This window comes from Pteropus alecto, unplaced genomic scaffold (assembly GCF_000325575.1).
Source record: "Pteropus alecto unplaced genomic scaffold, ASM32557v1 scaffold8, whole genome shotgun sequence".
Taxonomy (NCBI): domain Eukaryota; kingdom Metazoa; phylum Chordata; class Mammalia; order Chiroptera; family Pteropodidae; genus Pteropus; species Pteropus alecto.
Window position 1 is genome coordinate 13972543 of NW_006494609.1, and position 19107 is coordinate 13991649.

A 19107-nucleotide genomic window follows, 5' to 3' on the forward strand; every position below is an offset into this window, starting at 1 on the left:
TAGCCATCCCCGTTACCCTGGCCAGAGAAGCCATCCCTGAGGGAGCAGATGGGGCTGAGAACTGAAGGATGAGCGGGGAGTTCATTGGAAGGTGGAGGTCGGGGAAGAGCTTTCCAGGCGGAGGGAACATCGTGTGCAAGAGGCTCGTGGCAGGAGAGAGCAAGGTACTGTCAAGGAACCGAAAGAAGGCAATGTGGCCTGAGTACCCAGTGAGGAGGAGCACGGAGCAGAGTGAGGTTAGAGGGTGAAATGGAATGAAACTGCTCAGGACCTTGCAAGCCATTGAAGGATTCTGGCTGTAAACCAAAAAGTGACGGGGTTTTGGATATTTAAGCTGTACTTGTCCCTGAGACAAAGAAAGTGGACATTTGGAAGTATTCACCTATTTAGCTACTCTCTTAACAAGTTAAATGATATTTATATAAATTATTTTACTTTCAATGACTTCGAGTTTATCATATGTAAAAAGAAAATATGTTTAAGGTTGGTTCCAGTTCTAAATCTCTGAGTTTATAAGCTTGGAAAGAAACAAATACACTTTTTACTTAAATTCCTGTCAGTACTTGGCAATCGTTGGGGGAAAAAGTGATATTAAAAATAGAAACAAACTCATAAGTACGGAGAACAAACTAATGGTTGCCCAGGGTAGGGGGAAGAAAAGAAGAAGGATTAAGAAGTACAAACTTTCCATTATAAAATAAGTCATGAGGATATAACATACTGCATAGGGAATCTAGTCAAAAATATCTTAATAACTGTACCGTGACAGATGGTTCCTACACATACTGTGATCACTTCACAAGGTATACAAATGTTGAATTACTATGTTGTACACTGGAAGCTCACATAATATTGTATGTTGACTATAATCAAAAATAAATTTAAAAATAAACAAAAAATTAAAAACAGTGGATCTAAACTAAAAGGGGGACAGATTCCATTTAAAAAAAGCACCCAAAATACAAAATAATCTGGGAATACCTTAACAAGAAATGGATTGAATTTATGGAAAGAAAACTACAAAATTCCACTGAGACATACAAAAGGATATTTGAAAATGCAGAGGGACGTGCCACATGTGCATTCCTGGATGGGAAGACTAAAACATTGTAAAGATGCCAAATTCTTCCCAATTAATTTATAGGTTGAATGCGATTTTCATCAAAACCCTAAAGGGAGGTTTTTGGAACTCCACAAAAATGATTCCACCATTCATCTGGAAAAGAAACTGCCAAGAAGAGACGAGAACAATTTGAAAACAAGAAATACCAGATTTTAGAACATATTGTAAGAACTGAAGGAAAAAGGTGTGTCCTTGATGTAAGAATAAAGAGACCGACGAAATTAATGGATAGCCTGCATAGGTCCCCAGTACGTAAAAAAAAATATTACTGTTCAAGGGATTATTTAACAAATGATAATGGTAAAACTAGCTAGCTTTTTGGAACAAAAATGTTTAGATCATCACCCCATGCTACACACCAAAATAAATCCCAAATACATTAAAAGGGCTAAATAGTCTTAAAATTCAAACCACTGATTCAAACCAACCAAGAAAATGGAAATGAATATTAATTCGGTCTCTAGAAGAGCAAAACTTTCTTAGTATATAAAAACTGGAAGAAATTGTGATATAAAAGATCACAGATTTGAATATATGAAAACTTAGAATTTCTGCACATCAAAAAACCATAAAAACAAAAATAAACAATAAACTGGTAAAATAGTTATAATAAAAATAAAAACAGTTACATATTCTCATATAGATGAGAAAATGGGCAAATAACATAAATAGATAATTTATAGAAGAGGGAATAGAAAGAGCTAATAAACATGAAAATGTTCAATATTACTAGCAATCAGTGAAATAAAACAAAAAAATGAGACACTTTTCACCTATGAGACTAGCAAGTATTTGAAAACTAAGTTAACACACAATCACTGGCAAGAATGTGGTGAAAGGGGTAGATATTTCGAGAGGGAGTGTAATTTGTTAATTAGGTGATTTGACAAGGAGAATCAGGAGTCATAAAAATGATAAAACAAATTTATACTCTCTAACATGATATTCCCACATCTAGGAACCTCTTCTAAGGAAATAATTTCAAAGTACAGACAAATATGTTGATTGTAGGGTGATTTCTAAAGTGAACATAGCAAAATAATTGAAAAGCATGGGCTGTAAAACTCATTTATTTTAATGACAAAAATATGGAGGAAACAGAAAAAATTAAATGCCAAAATATTAACAACGATTATCTTTGATAGGAATATGGCCGGTTTTAATTTCCTTTCTCTTACCTATCTCTATTTCCAAAATATTCTATAAGGAGCATTTGTCACTTTTGGAATCCAGTTTCCCCCACCCCGTACACTTGCATGCCTGTGTGGGCACACAGAGCAAAATGCCCCAGTGCTCCGCACACACAAACACCTCTTCTCGATTTTGCCAGCTTCCCCTGGCATGCAGTCGATAGCTGAGGGGGAAAATTCACATTTGATAAAATCCTCTTGACAGGGAGGGTCAACAAAGGAAAAACGTTTAGCATTTAGAGGACTTTCATAATATGAGTTTATAAGAAAGGAATGAAAGTAAAGATGTTATGGATAGAACTTTTCAAGAAACAACAGTGTTTGAATCTGTAGAGAGGAGTGGGTGCTCTGTTTGGGTGCCCGTTCCTTAGCAGCACCTTCATTTTGTGACTGCATGGTTTATTTGGCTCACTTGACACTCTAGTAAGAAGTATATCTCCACTCTAGTAAGAAGTATGGAAGTTTTACTGACAACACCTCCCGAGTTGGGGTAAGGGTAGGGGGAAAGAAAACAAAACATTTTTCTTCGTTTGAATCAAAACCACAGGGATAAAACAACCCTGAACTTTGAGCTTGGTGTTACAACCTCTGGAGCACTGTACAGAACAAACACTCTGAGATGGGAACTTTCCACGTCTTTTCTTCACCGCTGCTTCTCTGTATCCCAACCCACAACCACCCCCTCCACAGTTAAGTGACCTGCTGTGCTTCAGACCTGCCATCTGTCAATCCCACATGTTCTGGTGTACTGGGGGAAAGGCCACTTCCAAACTCCCAAATTCTGACCCTCTCCCAGCATAATCACTTTTTCCTTTAATGACTTTAGAAATCACCCAGCCTGCTCTCCTCATTTTACAGATGAGGAAACTGAGGCTCAGAAGTATAGAATAACTTTCCTAAAGTTACAGCTGGCAACAAAATCAGAACAGAAAACCAGGTCTCTTGATTCATAGCCCGACGCCTAGTTAATAATAATCCTGGGCTTTCTGAGATCGTGGAGATCTTTGTCAAAAATCCATGTTGGTCCCATATTACATGGAAAGAAAAGCCAAAATTTCAGAGCACGGCCAGCTCAGAGCTATGTAGACACTTTGAAGAACAAGACTCATTTCCAACTCCGCCATCGTTCCCACTTTTTGTGGGAAAAGGGGTAAATTCTGGGACTAGGATCACATATTTGTGCAGTCGGTCAGTCCAAAGCTTTTCACAGCCATGAAGAATCGCGGGCTGAATAAGACCGGGACCTGAAATGCTCTAAACACATCACATCAAGTTTCTCCCCCAGAGCTCCACGGAATAGCAGAGAACATTCCAATAAACTGGGGGTAAGGAAAAGAAGGACAAAAACATTTCAATATATTGGTACTTCAAAACTATATGGTAAGTGTATATTTGAAAAATTTCCTTTAAAGTTCTTAATTATGTTTTATCTCCCATAGAGGCTGGGTTGTGATTTTAAGAAAAGAGCCCTTAGCAAAACTTGAGTTTAACGGAAGCACTGGTATTAACATTAGAGAAATTTCGTTACAAAATCCTTTTTAATTAATACTACATAGATAGCTGTAAACTTAAGTTTGTACAACGGTGAGGAAAGAAACTGTAAGAGGAGAAAAGTGTTCCTGGAACATCCAGAGGATTAGAATTCTGACTGACTTGATAGAGAATCTAACTGGAAAAATAAAAAACGAGTATCAGGGGGACAAGACAAACGAGCAGATTAGAGACAGAGCTGAGCTAAGAGGAGAACATGAAGACTACGGTGGCCTTGGCAGGACAAATGAGTGCTAGTCTCCTCGAAAAGGAAATCTTGGAAAATTCAGAGCAAAAGACAAAAAATTTGTGATTCAAAATGGAAAGTAAACAAAAAAACCAAAAAACAAAAAAGCATTCCTTTTATAATATAGTTAATTCACCCTTAGCATACTTTGTAGGCACTTATAATTATGCTTAAGGATTAAAATCCAGAAGGCTTAAAAGAAAATTTTATGAAGTATAACATACATTCTTGATTTTTAATTTCTGAAAACCGAACAAAACAAACTTTAAAATAAAAGCCAATGTTGTTTTTAGTGGATATACAGACACTAGTGGCACATTTCCTAAAAGCAAAGTCAAATAAATCTACTCTTTATCGTACGTGCTTTTTAAAAAAATTATTAGAAGGTCTTGCTATGGTGATAAGGTAGGAAAAAAAAAAAGTAAGAAAAAATAATAGGAAAGGAACATCACTAACTAACTGCTGAAGTCATGATTATATAACCCAGGAAACTGAAAGGAATCTACTAAGAATTTTAGAAATAAAATAATTCAAGAATACTTATTATATAAAACATAATAAGGTTTTATGTTTTAATAGTCCAACATAATAATAGCATTTTAAATAATTAACTATTAAAATTTGTTTTTAAAATAGATTTTTAACAATGACAAAATATCTATACTTAATACACATTTACTGAGTATCTATCTATTTGGTCACAAAACTAGGTGAGATATATCAGCCCGATATAAATAAAACTACAAATATTTTATAGAAGAAAAAATAAACAAAAATATTGTAAACATGCAATATTTCAAGTTCATTTACATATTTAGTACGTTTTCAAATCATAACGGGATAATCGGTTACAGACAAAAATTATAAAAATTATATCAAAGATTAATTTAGACAATAAAGGAGACTTGCTTTAGGAAATATCAGATTTTATCATAAAGCAACCCACATTAAAAGCATGTTGCGGACTTTGGAAATCCATGAATCAAAGTAAAGAGTTTAGAAACAGGATGTAAGTTATATGAGAGCTGAATATATGGCAATCTGAGTGCAACAGAAATCAGAACTGCTGAGGTTACTAGTTAATAATATTAAGAAATATAAACTTAGACCCGTACTTTACACCACAAACCATAATAAAATTATAGTAAAGAAAAATTTAACATAGAATTCCCCAAATTTAGAGGAAAAGAGAATGATGCATTTATCCCAAGTAGCCATTTAGATTTACTATTTTAAAAACAGGAGAAATTACATCTATGTGGTGGTTGGGGCGGGGGGTGTCATAAAATTAAGATTAAAGGTAAATATTGACATGTAAATTTTGACATTTAAATTACATAAAAAGTTCTTACAAATCTGTAAGAAAACTCAAAATTTCCAATGATAAATGATCAAAAGTTACAAAAGGAAAACATTTTAAATACAGAAAATTTAAGTTCATGTTCAACTTGCCAGGTGAGTGGCGTGAAATAAAATTGTAATGTAACATTTTACACTCAAAAGCCAAGTGACAAACACCAGAGTTGGCAAGTCCCCAGGGAATATACTATTACTCAATAATAGTGTTTCAAACTCTTCAGAAGGCAGTCTGACAGGAGGTAAGTAGAACCACACACATACAAGATGATATTTTTGACCCTTTAATCCTATTTCTGCAAATCTATCCAAAGAAAATACATTTTAAAAACTTTTGCTCTTCAAAAGACACTATTAAGAGAATGAAAAGATAAGCTACAGAGAAGAAAATCTTTGCAAAGCATATATACCTGATAAAGCAGTACATAAAGAATCTCAAAACTCAATAATAAGAAAGCAAACAACAATAAAAATAGGCAAAATACTTGAACGGCCACTTCACTAAAGAAGATATATGGAAAGAAAATAAGCACATGGGAAGGTTTTCAACAGCATTAGTCTCTAGGAAAACATGGCTGGAAACCACAATGAGATACTACTGCATACCTGTAAGAATGGCTAAATTTACAAAGACCAAGTGTTGGTGAAGGTGTACGGCAACTGAAATTCTCATTTGCTGCTGGCAGTTTCTTAAAAAGTTAAACATACACCTATCCTATAATCCGGCCATTCTACTCCTCTTTCCCAAAAGGAGAAAAAAGCACACATCTATTTAAAGACTTGTACCTGAATGTTCATGGCAGCTTTGTTTGCAACAACCACCCTCCCCCTCAAAAAAAAAAAAAAAAACAACACAAAATAAACTGTGATACATCGTTACAGTGGAATACCACTCAGCAATTAAAAAGGAACAAACTACTGATACACGCTATAACATGTCTCAAAATAATTATGCTGAGTCAGAGAAGCCAGATAAAAATGAATACCTTTTGTGTGATTCCACTTATATAATATTCCAGAATATGCCAACTAATTTGTAGCAACAGAAAGCAGTTTGGTGGTTGCCTGGAAAGGGGGAGCAGGGAGGTGGGAAGGGGCAGCTAGATAGGAGTGATGGCAAAGGGATACCAGGAAACTCTTGATGGTGATGGCTATCTTCGCTGCTTGACTGTGCATACATGTCAAAACTTATTAAATTGTACACTTTAAGTATGTGCAGTTTACTGTATGTCAATTACGTTACAATAAAGATGTTAAAAAATGCTTTTGGTAGAAAATCATTTATGCCATCATCTTTTATAACGGCAAAAATCCAGTAGGAAATCCAAATGTCCACAAAAAGGAATATAGTTCAGTATCTCTAGCTAGACTGATCAGAATGAAAAACCCCACAAATTATCTATATCAGGATTGACAATGAAGCAGACCCCACAGTCACTAAAAATATTATAAGATAATAAATACCATGCATAATTTGTGCTAAGTTTAAACTCAAACAAAATGGACAAGTTTTTCTTATGTTTAACATTTCTTGAAAAAACGAGAGTGAGAAGAAAGTGTAATCTGAAGTAAACATGGAAAAATGTCAAAATCTGTTAATTTTGGTTGGCAGGTCTCTCGGTTGATTGTGGTATTTTCTGCATGCTTGAAATGCTTCAAAACTAAAAATGTTAATTAACTGAGGGAAAATTATTTCCAAAACTCATTCAACCAACAAGAATTTATTGATCATCCATTATGTGATAGGTATTAGAGCAAGGTCCTGGGAAGCCAGTAGCCAGACAGACAGGTCTCTGCTCGAATGGTGTGCAGTTTGGTGGGAAAGACAAACAAGGAAATAAACAAGATGCATATAGATTGTGGTAAGTGCCATGAAAGAAATGAATCCAGGAAGACGAATTTACTAGGAGAAATGGTGGAAGGTTTGCTCTATATCGGGAAGCGTGGAAAACTAGGGAAGGTGAGATATGAATGATGAGAAGCAGTCAGACACGCAGAGAGCCAGATAGCTTAAAAATACACGGCAGCGAAGTGAATTCCAACAAGAAAGAACTATAAATCTGGGAGGCTCCACGGCCAGAAAGAGCTAGAAAGACTGGAACACTTAGAGGACGGAAGAGGTTTGAGATGGGGTTGAAGAGGTCAGATTTTATTTTAAAAGCGAGAGGCTGTCGCTCGAGGTTCTAAGCAGAGGAGCTGATTTTTGGGTACTTTGGCCACTGTATAAAAAGTGGGTTGTGAGGAGGGAGGCCTGGAAACCGGGAAGGTTAGTGCAAACTTCGGGGGGCAGATAAGGGTGGCTTAAGGCAGGATGGCAGCAGTAGCAAAGGAAATATGGAATCCCTTCAGATTTTCCACATGACTCGAGCTGAGTGTTTAAAGACTAAAGCTTGTCACTTTTTTTTTCTGTAAAGACGCCGTCCAGGCAGAAATGGCATCGCATTCTACACTCTCCGTCTCTGTGGTTGCTACTATGTTGGCTAAGTGCAGCAGCCTCAGGTGACCTGCTGGAGAAGGCACTCGGCACCGCCACCCAGGCGACGATCCGGTTAATGGTGGTGTCACGGCATGACGTGATTCTAACCCTGCACTTCGCACTGGCAAGCTGCTCAGTGCTGCATTCAGGGCCTGAGGCACAAGTGACGGTTCCTGGACCACGTGGGACCACACCTGGGACCAAGTCCCAGTGACGGTACCAAGTTGTTATCAGTCAGGATCCAGTTGGGAAATCAGAAACATAAGTTACTCTAAACGAGATAATTTAATATAAGAAATAAGTTGGACGTGCACTGCAGGGCTGACAAGGCAACGCCACAGCTTTAAAAAAAAAGGTGGTGAAAAAGATGGTGGTGACTACAACACACGAAGCCTCTACCATCGTCAGAGCTGAAGAATCAAAGGGAAGAGACCGAGGTTTTTAGGACCTGGGAGGCTGGCGGGGGACCTGGGAATCTGAGCCCAGACCTCTAGGGACAGTGCTGGAGGCTGCACCATCTCTGAGAGGCCAGGGTGGGGACCAGTGGGGAACTAGCACCAATTACAGGTCACTGGGGTGGCCCTCATGGGAACTGACACAGGAAGGAGCCATTGCCTCTCCCTCCTCCAGCCTCTGGTACGCCCTCTGCACCCCGGGAGGAAGGACCTGAAGGTGGGGAGCTGGTGAACCAACAGCGTGGCTGTCAGAGCCTCTTCCTGGCCTAGCCCTGCAGGGCAGAGGGGCGGGTCCAGCAGCTAACCAACCAACATGCGCTGCCTCTCCGCGACCACGTCTTATGAAACAACTTTATTCATTCTTGACAGGCACCTATGTCATATCAATGTTTCCATCACCACCAGGGCAACTTCTGAGACATTAACTATGTTTTCTAGGCCATCTTTGTTATCTACTAAAAGTTGTCTGGAGCAGAGGGCTTTGTAATTTCATGCCTGGTACTGACATGAGAAATTTTTACCTAAGCCACTCAGTAGCTATTTGCATGACATTATAAAAGGTGTGTTTTGGATTTTTTTTTCCCCTTTACCCTGAGAGATTTATATTTCAGATCTCCAATACATTGCCACTTACTGTATTGCTTTTTAAATGATTTTTAAAGCCTTGTTTACAATGATAGCCAATATTTGCAATTATGAGTTTATAACATTAGGCATAAAAATTAGATCTGTTTTAACCTTCTTTCCTCATTTATTTGCCAATTTCATCTGGTGACCTCTGTAAGCATCAAAACCTCACACTGACTGAGGCTGTTTCAGGCTCAACTACTATTTTCTTATTCAGAATAATTTGAGAGCATGTCCTGTAGTCTGAGAGGCTCTGTAAGAGAACTGATTCTTTCTGGAAGGGTATGTTTTGAAGAAAAGTCTAATTTTATATTCAGTCCCATAAGGCAGTGCAGCTTAAATTTTCTGTGGCAAAGGATGCTTAAAAAATTTTTCCAGTCTGTTGCAAACTGATACTTGTAAAAATTAATAAAAAATGAATTACTAGAAAAACAAAATGAAAAAAAAAGACACAAGATAAAAGCTGTAATTTTGTATTATTAGTTCAACAAACAGGAAATCATATTGTAATAAATATTACCAGGGTAAACATAAAATGGGGGAAAAAGTATGAAATTGCACATGTTATGTATTCATTGAAAGTATGCACATAGGCATCTAATACATAAGCTCATTATCACAAGTGTAACTTTTTTTTCATTTTGAGGGAAAAAATGAATCCACATATTAAATGTCTATGGATACACAGTGTATATAAATATTTAAAGTTTTTAATGTGACAAAATGACTTGATTCTTGCTTGATAATTTATCTAATCTAGGTGGGATTGTCAACGAGGCTACTTGTAGAGGATAATGTATCTAAACTGTTTCTGTGTTTTCTTTAAATAATAATGATAATAGGAAAGAAACTAGTCTCACAGAATGGAATGGGAGAAGAGATTTTAGAGCAATTTCAGTAAGCTGTTTATTCATTTTTAAATTTTATCTAAAATGGAGAAAGTGCTACTATGTTTTCAGAATCCTTTAAACCCTTTAATAGAAATCAGTTCCAGAGATGTATCCTGTAAGTTATAGTTAAATTTAAATTATCTTTTGATGAAAGACATGGATTCTGGATCTATGCATTTTTAAGGCATAGATCTTCTTTTGATGGAAAATAAAATTCTAAATGCTTTATCAAACTTTAAGGTGTTTGTGATAGCTTTTCACAGATGTGCAGTATCGAGATCATCACCTATATCATTGATAATTGTTAAATTATGGAACACGTGTCATAATAATCTGTAGAAACTATCCTTCTGAGTTTATAACTTTCGTTTTTGCCCTTTGATCTTATCTGCCATTGAAAAACTGTGTTGCATTTCTTCCTTGTATGAAAGTATTGAGATCATTAAAAGTACTGAAGATCTTAGATACACAAGCAATCCTGTTTGTCCAACTCCTTAAACAAACCGTCTTCCGGTTTTGCAGAAATGGTGAGTTGTTTCGTAGATAAAACGTTCTCGAACGTTTGTCTACTCGATTATCATCGCACCTCAGCATGCGGGAACAGCTGTTTATGATCCGCTTCCACAGTATCATGTAGCACAAGAGAATAATCTAGACTTTAACACCGGCTTTTATCTAATTCATGATTTTTAGTATGACACTAAACTGTTCAGTTCCACCAGCATTCTTCCTAGCAGGACTTTCTCATGAGAGAATCGGTACAGTGATTTAGATCCTGGTGCGAGCCGTTTAATCAGGGTTTTAAACTCCGGGATGATTTCTGCACCATTGGAACGTGCTCCTCCACCAGATGTAAACCCCAAACCACATCTGTTGACAATGGAACCCTTCATAGTTTCATACAGTTCAGACTTAGTTACGACTGTCAGCAACAAAGCTGAAAAAAGGAATTCTTCCTCCATATCACCACCACGGTCAAATTGCACATAAACAGGAATATGAGTGATATTATCACACTTCAATGAAAAAGTACAGTGCAAGCTTTAATTGCTCTGTGAGTTACTTTCCCATATCGTTAGCTGGTTCCCCAACAGGCTGAGCTATGGGGCCCCTGGAAATAGTACTGAGCTACCTTCTTTGCTGCGGATTCACCCATCGTTTCCAAGCAAACGCCTCTGATAGTCTTTCGCCAAGGTCCCGGCAATGGAATGTGGATTTCGGGCTCAGCAAGCTGAAAGGCTACTTATTAAGAAGTTTGTAAAGCCTTAATGTTTCTTTATGTGAAATACCGAACATCTGTTTCAATCAGCTTTTTAATCCAGCATTGTTTCTTTCAAAACATTCTTGTGGGTTTACACTTAATTTTTATAAGTGAATGCCCCATACTTTATGATGGTTCCATTGCTTTATAACCAGGTTATCTCTACAAATAACTAAACACTATTTTTAAGGTGTCAACATCAATGACAATTGTAAACTGAACTCAGTATGTGAGGGATCATCTTGAGGAAAACCAATATGAACTCTTGGGTCTTTGTTTCTTTGGATTCCCTTCTACCTTCACCATTTGGTTCATGTTCTTGCCATATTCAGAAACGAAAATCATTTTTCCACCAAAACAATAAAAATGACAACAAAAACTCCTGTGGGGTGTCTTTTACCTTCAGTAAATTTATGAAGGTGAAAATAACTAATGTAAATTTACTTCTCTAATGAACTAATAATGTTAAATAAAATGAAATATTTTGATGATAAGTGAAAACTTGTAAATATAAGTTATAAAAATAAGTACTTACATTTTTATAGATTTTTCTACACTTTGAGTATAGTTGACAAACCAATCATAAAATATTCCACATTGTATATGGTCCTACTGCACGTGATTATTTATTACATAACTTGTATCACATATGACTCACCATTTGAGCCGGACGGTACAAAAGCGTCTATACCTTCTTCAGTGAGATGAGTGAACTTAGCCATGAGGACAATTTCAAACTGCTATCAAAGCTTCTAATGCTCACTCTCAGTTTCTATACCTAACTTGTCATGGATCAGTAACAAACAGGTCAATGGAGACCACACTTTGTATAGCGGTGTCATAAGGTATTATGAATATAGAACCAATGGTATCTGCTGATGAATTGCATTAGGGATGTGGGATAAGAGGGGGCGAGTAAAGGAAAGGAAGGATTCGAGGAAAACCTTCGGGCAATTTTTAGCTTGAGTCACGGGGTGGGTGGTGATGCCACTTACTGAAATAGTAGCGAAAAATATGTTTGGATATGTTAAGTTTGGGATGCTGTGAGTCACTCAAGTGGAGATAATAAGCATGGTTGAGTCTGGAACTTAGGGATAGATCTTGTCTGAAGGTGTAACTTTGGAAATCACCAGCACTTAAATGTTATAACTCTGCATGAGGTCATCTAGGGAGAACGTGTGGGCAAAGAAAAAAGCCAGGAGCAAAGCCCGAGCATTCTCACCTGCAGAGGTGGGCAGAGGAAGGAGAGAGTAAATGAAGAAAAGGCTTTGGGTAGGCGATTTCGGCGGGCATCACTGATGCCGAGCCTTGGATTATTGTAAACGTTCCATACTAAGCTACTGCAAGCAGCTCTTCACCTTTGATTCCCCAGAAACCCTTCCGCAGCGTGCTGCATACAGAAGTGCTTAATAAATATGAACTGGATGAATGAAGGAAAGACATAATAGCTATGAATATTACTGTACCTGTTACTCTGGTAATGACATTTTGTGGCACTTTAATTTTATAAAATACCTTATGATTATCTGTATGAATAACTCACTCCTTCCACAAGAATAGTGGCACCTTCAGTGAATAGAGTTCTTAAATGTTTTTGCACCATAGACCTTGTGGCAGTTTGAGAAAGACTCTGATTTTAAATGCATAAAGTAAAACCGACTGTATTGAAATAAGTATCAGAGTAGTTGAAGAAATAAATTAGCAATAATGGACTATAGGTGCTTCTTTATTCATACATTAAATAACGAGATCCAGTGGCAGGGCGCAGAACTGGTGGAGGGGGAAGGAAAGGGAAAATTCGCACAAGGAAGGGTCCCTGTCATTTCAAAGCAGTGAGGAGGGTGAACGGGAATTCTCCATTTGTATTAAGGACATCTCCATTTGTATTATGATACAAATACCCGTGATTTCTATTGGTAACAAAATCACAGACATTGCTGAAACGACTGTGCTTTGTTGCCAACATTTCTAGTTTATACAGATGCTAAACGCCCATTAGAGGTCTACGCTGGCAGACTCCAGGGGAAGAACTCCTGAATTAAGAGGCCCCTTTCACTTGTGCGTTCGCCCCACGTCCAGGTTAAGTTCTCTTCTAACGATGAATCTTTTTTGACAAGAAAAGTCATATATACCAAATAGCGCAACCTTTTTGGAAAGCAACTTGGCAATATCCATCGAATTTAAAGTATGCACGCCCTTTGATTCGGCAATTCCACCTGTAATAATTCACCTTGAAAATATAGCTGTACGTGTGAGCAACTACATATGAACATGGATGGTCACTGCGGACACGTTTATAACATTTGCTCATTATACGAGTAGCTATTGAGAGCCTCCTGTGTGGCAGGCACACTTCCAGGTGCTGTGGATTCAGCAGAAAACAAAACAGACAAGTTTCCTGCTCTCATGGAGTTATCTTCTAGAGAGAGATCATAAACAAAATAAGAAGTAATCTTTTTTGAGAAGGGGATGATTGCATGGACCCTAGAAAGTGTTAGGAAGCGAGCCTCGTGCAGATCTGGGGGTGAAGCACAGCCCACGGAAGGCAAAGGGCAAAGGGCGCGCCAAGGCCCTGAGACAGGAGCGACCTGAAGTTTGAGGAACAGGAGAAGGCGAGCGTGGCTGGAACAGCACAAGTGAGCAGGAGAGCTACGGACGAATTTGGGGGTAGAGGGGGGAAGGCTGGTGGGGTGCAGATCATTTAAGGCCACTCTAAGGACCTGGGCTTTTGTGCAGGTGAGATACAAAGCGACTGGAGGGCTGGAAGCGGAGGAGGGGCCTGGCCTGATGCGCATTTGGAAAGAATCCCGTGGGTTGAGGATGAACCGCAGAGCGAAGGCGGAAAGTGTGGAGCTGGGCTGAGAGATGGTGGCTTGAACCGGGGTGCAGTAGCGGAGGCGCCGAGAGGAGCCGGCACAGGAGACGTGGAGCGAAAGGAATCAGAAGGAGCTGCGGGCGTCTGCAAGGGTCTGGCTCAAGCGACACGAAGGAGGGAGTTACCACTAATGAGGAGGAGAACACTGTAAGACGAGCAGGTTTGGGGGACAAGGTCAGGAGTTTGGTTTTGAACGTGGAGATGCCTATCACACGTCCATGTAGGGAGCCGGGTCAGAGCAGAAAAATGAGAAGCAATTTAAATGCCACTAATGGGGGCTGGTTAAATAAATTATTACACATTGATAAACTGCTGAAAGAATAGCGGTTTCAAAAAATGTGACACAATTATACTAGGAAAAATTGTGTACAATGTATGAAAAGGCAAGCTACAGAATGATATGGTAGCATTTGAATACTATTATATTTATATATAATCTATGTATGTAAGTATGTGCGTGTGTTTGTTAGCTTATATGCTCAGAAAAAACCTGGATGGATACACACCAAACAGTTAATAGTATTTATCTGGGGAATGGGATGGGCAGAGGAGAGAATGAAAGGAATGTGTTTTACTTTATTCACAGACGAATAGTTATAGTCAAAAGGTTTTAACTATATAGTTAAAAGGTTTAAATAAAGAACGTGCATTATACATATGCATATAAAATGTAAAAACTAACAAAGATTGAAGAATCTTAAAAAAGTTTTAAATGATGCTTGGTTCAGACGTAAGCAAACACTTTCAAACATAGGCACATTTTGCTAAAGTTAGTCTTTGAAATGAGGGAGAAAGTTTTCAATTGCAGCTTTTGTCTGAGGCAGCAAACAGCCGGAGACATGGGGTGGTTGGTGGAAGGAAGAAGCGTGAAAGAGGAAATAAGGCAAGGGACAGGCAGAATTCAGAAATTAAAACTCCAGCTAGGGGCAGTACCGAATCTCTAGACATGTTTTTGTTTGGCTAGCATAGTTTTTTTTTGATTATTTTGCCACAAGCTTCACCACTCCCCATGACCTCACACCCAGCTTAGTCATGCATCTATGTTATTGCAGGCCATGATATTACACTCCTAAAGTAGCATGCATGAGTTCTCACCCTGGGCTGGGCACTGTATTCAGATCTGCCTTGGGCGCCTAGATAATATCTTAAGATTAAGAACATGAATAATTTTCCTATGAAATCTACACATCTCATCTGGCTCCCTTCTAGCCATATTCATTTTCTTGGACATGTCAACAAAAACTAAAGTAGTTATAATATCACCTTTTTAGTTCATACTTACGCTGTAAAAACGTGAGCTATACAAATCATCAGGCAATGGAACCTTGACTTCTGATTTAATTTTAAAAATTCCTTCTTTTTCTGGACTGATAAGAGTTTTCCCTCTGCTTAAGTACAGAGTAGCGCGTGTGTGTGTGCACGCGCACACGCACACACACACACATGACCTAGATCATTATTAAAGTGACTGTGGCAGAGACAGATGGAATCATAACAATATGACACATGTGACTATGCAAAGCGGGTCCTGATGACTAATACAGTCTGAAGGTGGGGAGACAGGTGAAGGCCAAATAAAGTAAAAAATAAACTCAGCATCTTGTTTGCCAAGCATCTTTCCACACATTAAATACTATCTATCCTAAGATGACTCTAAGTGGCTATTAATGTAATTACTTGTTGAATGAATGATGAATGAACAAATGAATGCTCTACATGTGGTATCTCTTTATCTCAACACCAAGAGAGCACTGAACAGTTCTCTGCAGAATTCTTTTTGCGAAGTGGGGTGTTTCAAGATCTCATTATGGCCCCCTAGGCTGGTGCTGGGCCCTCAAGTTCTGCGTGTGGAATATGGAACTGAGAGAAACTTTACCACAAGATATGGAAGGGAAAAGACCATAATGTTTAATCATTTGTCTCTGGGGAAAAAAAAAAAAGAAAAGAAAAGAAAAACCTTTGAAAATGTTCTATTTCCAATAATCAGGGGACATACATTGCCTGTTAAGATTTGTTTCTCAGAAAAGCAGAAATCATTTACTCTAGGAGAACACAATGTGGCTTAATAATTTTTTTTTCTAGATTCTCTGCCAAGAACTACAGAGCAAAATGAAATGACAGTGTGGGGAGACAGCTGCTAAGTAATCTCTTTGTTGTAGTTCTAATAAGATAGCTACATCATTTCTGTTGCTAACGTATAGCCATATTAGTTCTGAAATAAGCTATTATGTTTTTTTTTCCTTCAGTGGGCTCCAGTTGCAATAAGTAATATATCATTTATAATGGGAAATGTGTATCACTCCAAAAAAGTTGGTTTCTTCTGACTCAGACTTTTAAAGACTTTCGAGTATACTGTCGAATTTGAAACCAGCGGCTCGATTTGCATGCATAATTTGATATTGCCTGAGCACCTTCTAGAGGCCAGGCTCTGAGAGTATAAGAAGAGAAGCAGCTGAGGGCAGAACCCTGAAGAAGACATTAATGGGAAGGAGGCTTGGGAAGTTGGCCAGGAAGGCGGGAAGAGCACAGGTGTCAAAGGCAAAGGGCACGTTCAGAAGGCGTGCTCACCAGTATCAGATACTATAAAGAAAGACTAAAGTACCCGTTGGCTTTAGCAACAAAGAGGTCATTGTTGAGCCTGGTCAGAGTAGTTTCGGTGGAGTTACTGGGCCAGAAATAAGATCACAGTGGACTGGAAGGGCTTTCACACGAGAAGTAGAGGAGAGACTGCAGCTTGAACGGAGACCAGTGATAGAGAAGGTAAGTGACACAGTCAGGGCCAGAGGAAGCAGATGGAGACAGAATCCAGAGCCAGTCCTCAGGTAGAAGGACTGTCTGAGACTGGGGGTGGGGCAGGGCAGAGAAACAGCACCTCAACCCTGTGACAGGAGGGAAGGAAGCACAGTGGCAGGTCAATGGTCCTGGGTAAAAGAAAAGTTATCCATTATCCTCCTCATCCTCCCCGCCATCATCAACAGTGTACAGTAAAGTTGTGTAGTGGAGTGGGAAGTAAAAGGTACTGTCGCTTTGATGACTTCTATTTTCCTAGAGAAGCAGGAGGCAAGGCCATCTGCTGAGAGTGACAGGGAAGATGGTGGAGCAGGAGCCTGAAAAAAGTGGCAAAAGTTGAAATGGCTTTTGTGGCAACCAGGAAAAGCTGCCTAGGAGAACACTGAAGGACCCCTGGGGGCACAGAGGTCCAGCTGGGATGAACATGTGTATACTTCTTATACGATGTATATTGCCGGCACCCAACAACCTGAGTGTAAAGCAGGAAGATGGAGAGTCAGGTTGACCCAGGGTTGAGGTTTTGCTAGGCAGGAGTGACAAAAAACAAGGGGGCTCTCAGCACTGAGGGCAATGCTGAGAGCATGATGGACCACAGGCTCCAACTAAGCAGGGAAAGAAGGGAGTCTCGCACCAGGTTCATGGTCTGAGAAAAACAGAGAGGGTAAAGAACTGGAGGTCTTGATGAAGAAGATCAGGTATGGACCCTGCCTTGGGGCTGAGTTTTGCAGGGCTCTGCTCTAGCCCTTCTCCAGCTGCACCCCTCTCCACAGATTAAGGAGTCTGCAGGACTAAGGGGTTGTGCCCATTCCCAGCCTACACTTTCTAGATCACAGTCCAAGTACCTGGGATCCTAGAACTCCCTGCCCAAGCATCTTTAAGCCACTTTCAGTGCCTCCTCTTGAGGCTCCGCCCAAAGGTGGGCTGTTTGTAGGAGATGTGGATTAAACTCGGATGTGAGGGCGTGTCCACACAACTGTGTGTGGACACAAAGCTCCTCGCCACATGGAGGAGAACCGGAAACCAGAGGCCGGCACTCCCCCAGGTCCTGGGTGTCCTATTTAGACCTCCCAGACATCGATGACTTCTAGATCAAAACTTTGCATTCTAGTTTGTTCTTAAGGCATATTCGTCAAGGCAGGAAGATAGAGCATTTTATTTAATAGTTTACCTTGATTTGTAATTTTTGCATATAGACATATAGTGTGTGGGCTTCCATTTGTGTTCCTGCCCCAGGCTGCGCAAATGTTAGGGCTGTGCCTGGCGAAGGAGTCAACTGGGTAAGAGCTGGAGGAGGGATTAGTATTAGACTCTGAGTCAACATGGCAGAGTAAACACTTGCTGAAAATTCTCAGTCTGCTGCAACATATAGAAATAACATGTACAATTAAAGAAAAAAATCCACATAAGCTTGTTCTATTTATTCTCTATTTGCATATCCTCCCAATGCATTTTCTGCCTTCCTCTGTTCCCTTCTGGGGCACATTATCTGGGCTCCTTTGCTGGCTGCCTTCCTTTTGGGTTTGGCCAACAGAAGTCACCAACAGGGAGGAGAGAAGATAGGACATTTCTTCCCTGCTCCCTCCCTGCTTCAGGCCTACCTTCTGCCAGTGGCTACTTCCTTTCAAACACAGCTTCTCCCTGGAGGCCCCTCCCCCATAGTGCCAGCTCTCCTGGGCTCCAATGATGACATTTCTAACCTCGCTCCTTCAGGACAAGGCGTGGTAATAGCCGGCTACTGTTTTTAGTCTCAAATCACCTTTTGGCATTCTTTATGCCTGTCCATATTTCTATACATAGTTCCTCCATTAAAATTTCTTTAATTTAAGTATCTGAATAATATTCTTTTTTCTGCTGGAGTCTTGACTGATTGAAACCATTTTTAAAAAGAAAAGAAAGCCTCTGCAAATAAAGGGGATAATAAGCCCATGGTGGTAAGTGATGGCTAAGACCCTGTGAGACTGGAGGTGGGGCAGGTACCGGAAGGACGTGGAGTCTGAGATTTCTGTATCTGAAAAAAAAAAAAAAAAAAAAAGGAACTGAATATACCCCACAAATAACAGGTGAGATTGGCTGAGATTAGTTCCGTTTTCTCAGCTAAGGTCAAGGCTCCAAATTACCCATGACTACAAATGAAGATAAGATGCCTATACTTGACTAGTATCTGAGTCTGCTCTGCACATGGGCACAGAAACTGTTAGTTCCCTCAGTAGGATTTCCAAGCCATGCTTAATTTATGATTTGTTTCAGAGCTAAGGAACTCACAGACCTGGAGTTGAGCAATCTCAAA

At 39.3% G+C, this 19107-nt stretch overlaps 1 protein-coding gene across 2 annotated transcripts in view; it reads right to left on the bottom strand.

Moving 5' to 3' along the window:
- Nucleotides 1-19107, bottom strand: part of EFCAB11 (EF-hand calcium binding domain 11) — a 122465-nt gene that overhangs the window by 13206 nt on the left and 90152 nt on the right. The window contains exon 7 of one of the 2 annotated variants that reach the window (XM_025042141.1): nucleotides 18721-18828. The exons of the other annotated variant lie outside the window; for it this stretch is intronic. The gene's annotated coding sequence lies outside the window, so the exon portion shown is untranslated. Of the gene's footprint in view, nucleotides 1-18720; nucleotides 18829-19107 lie in introns of those variants that run through there. 2 annotated transcript variants of the gene reach the window in all.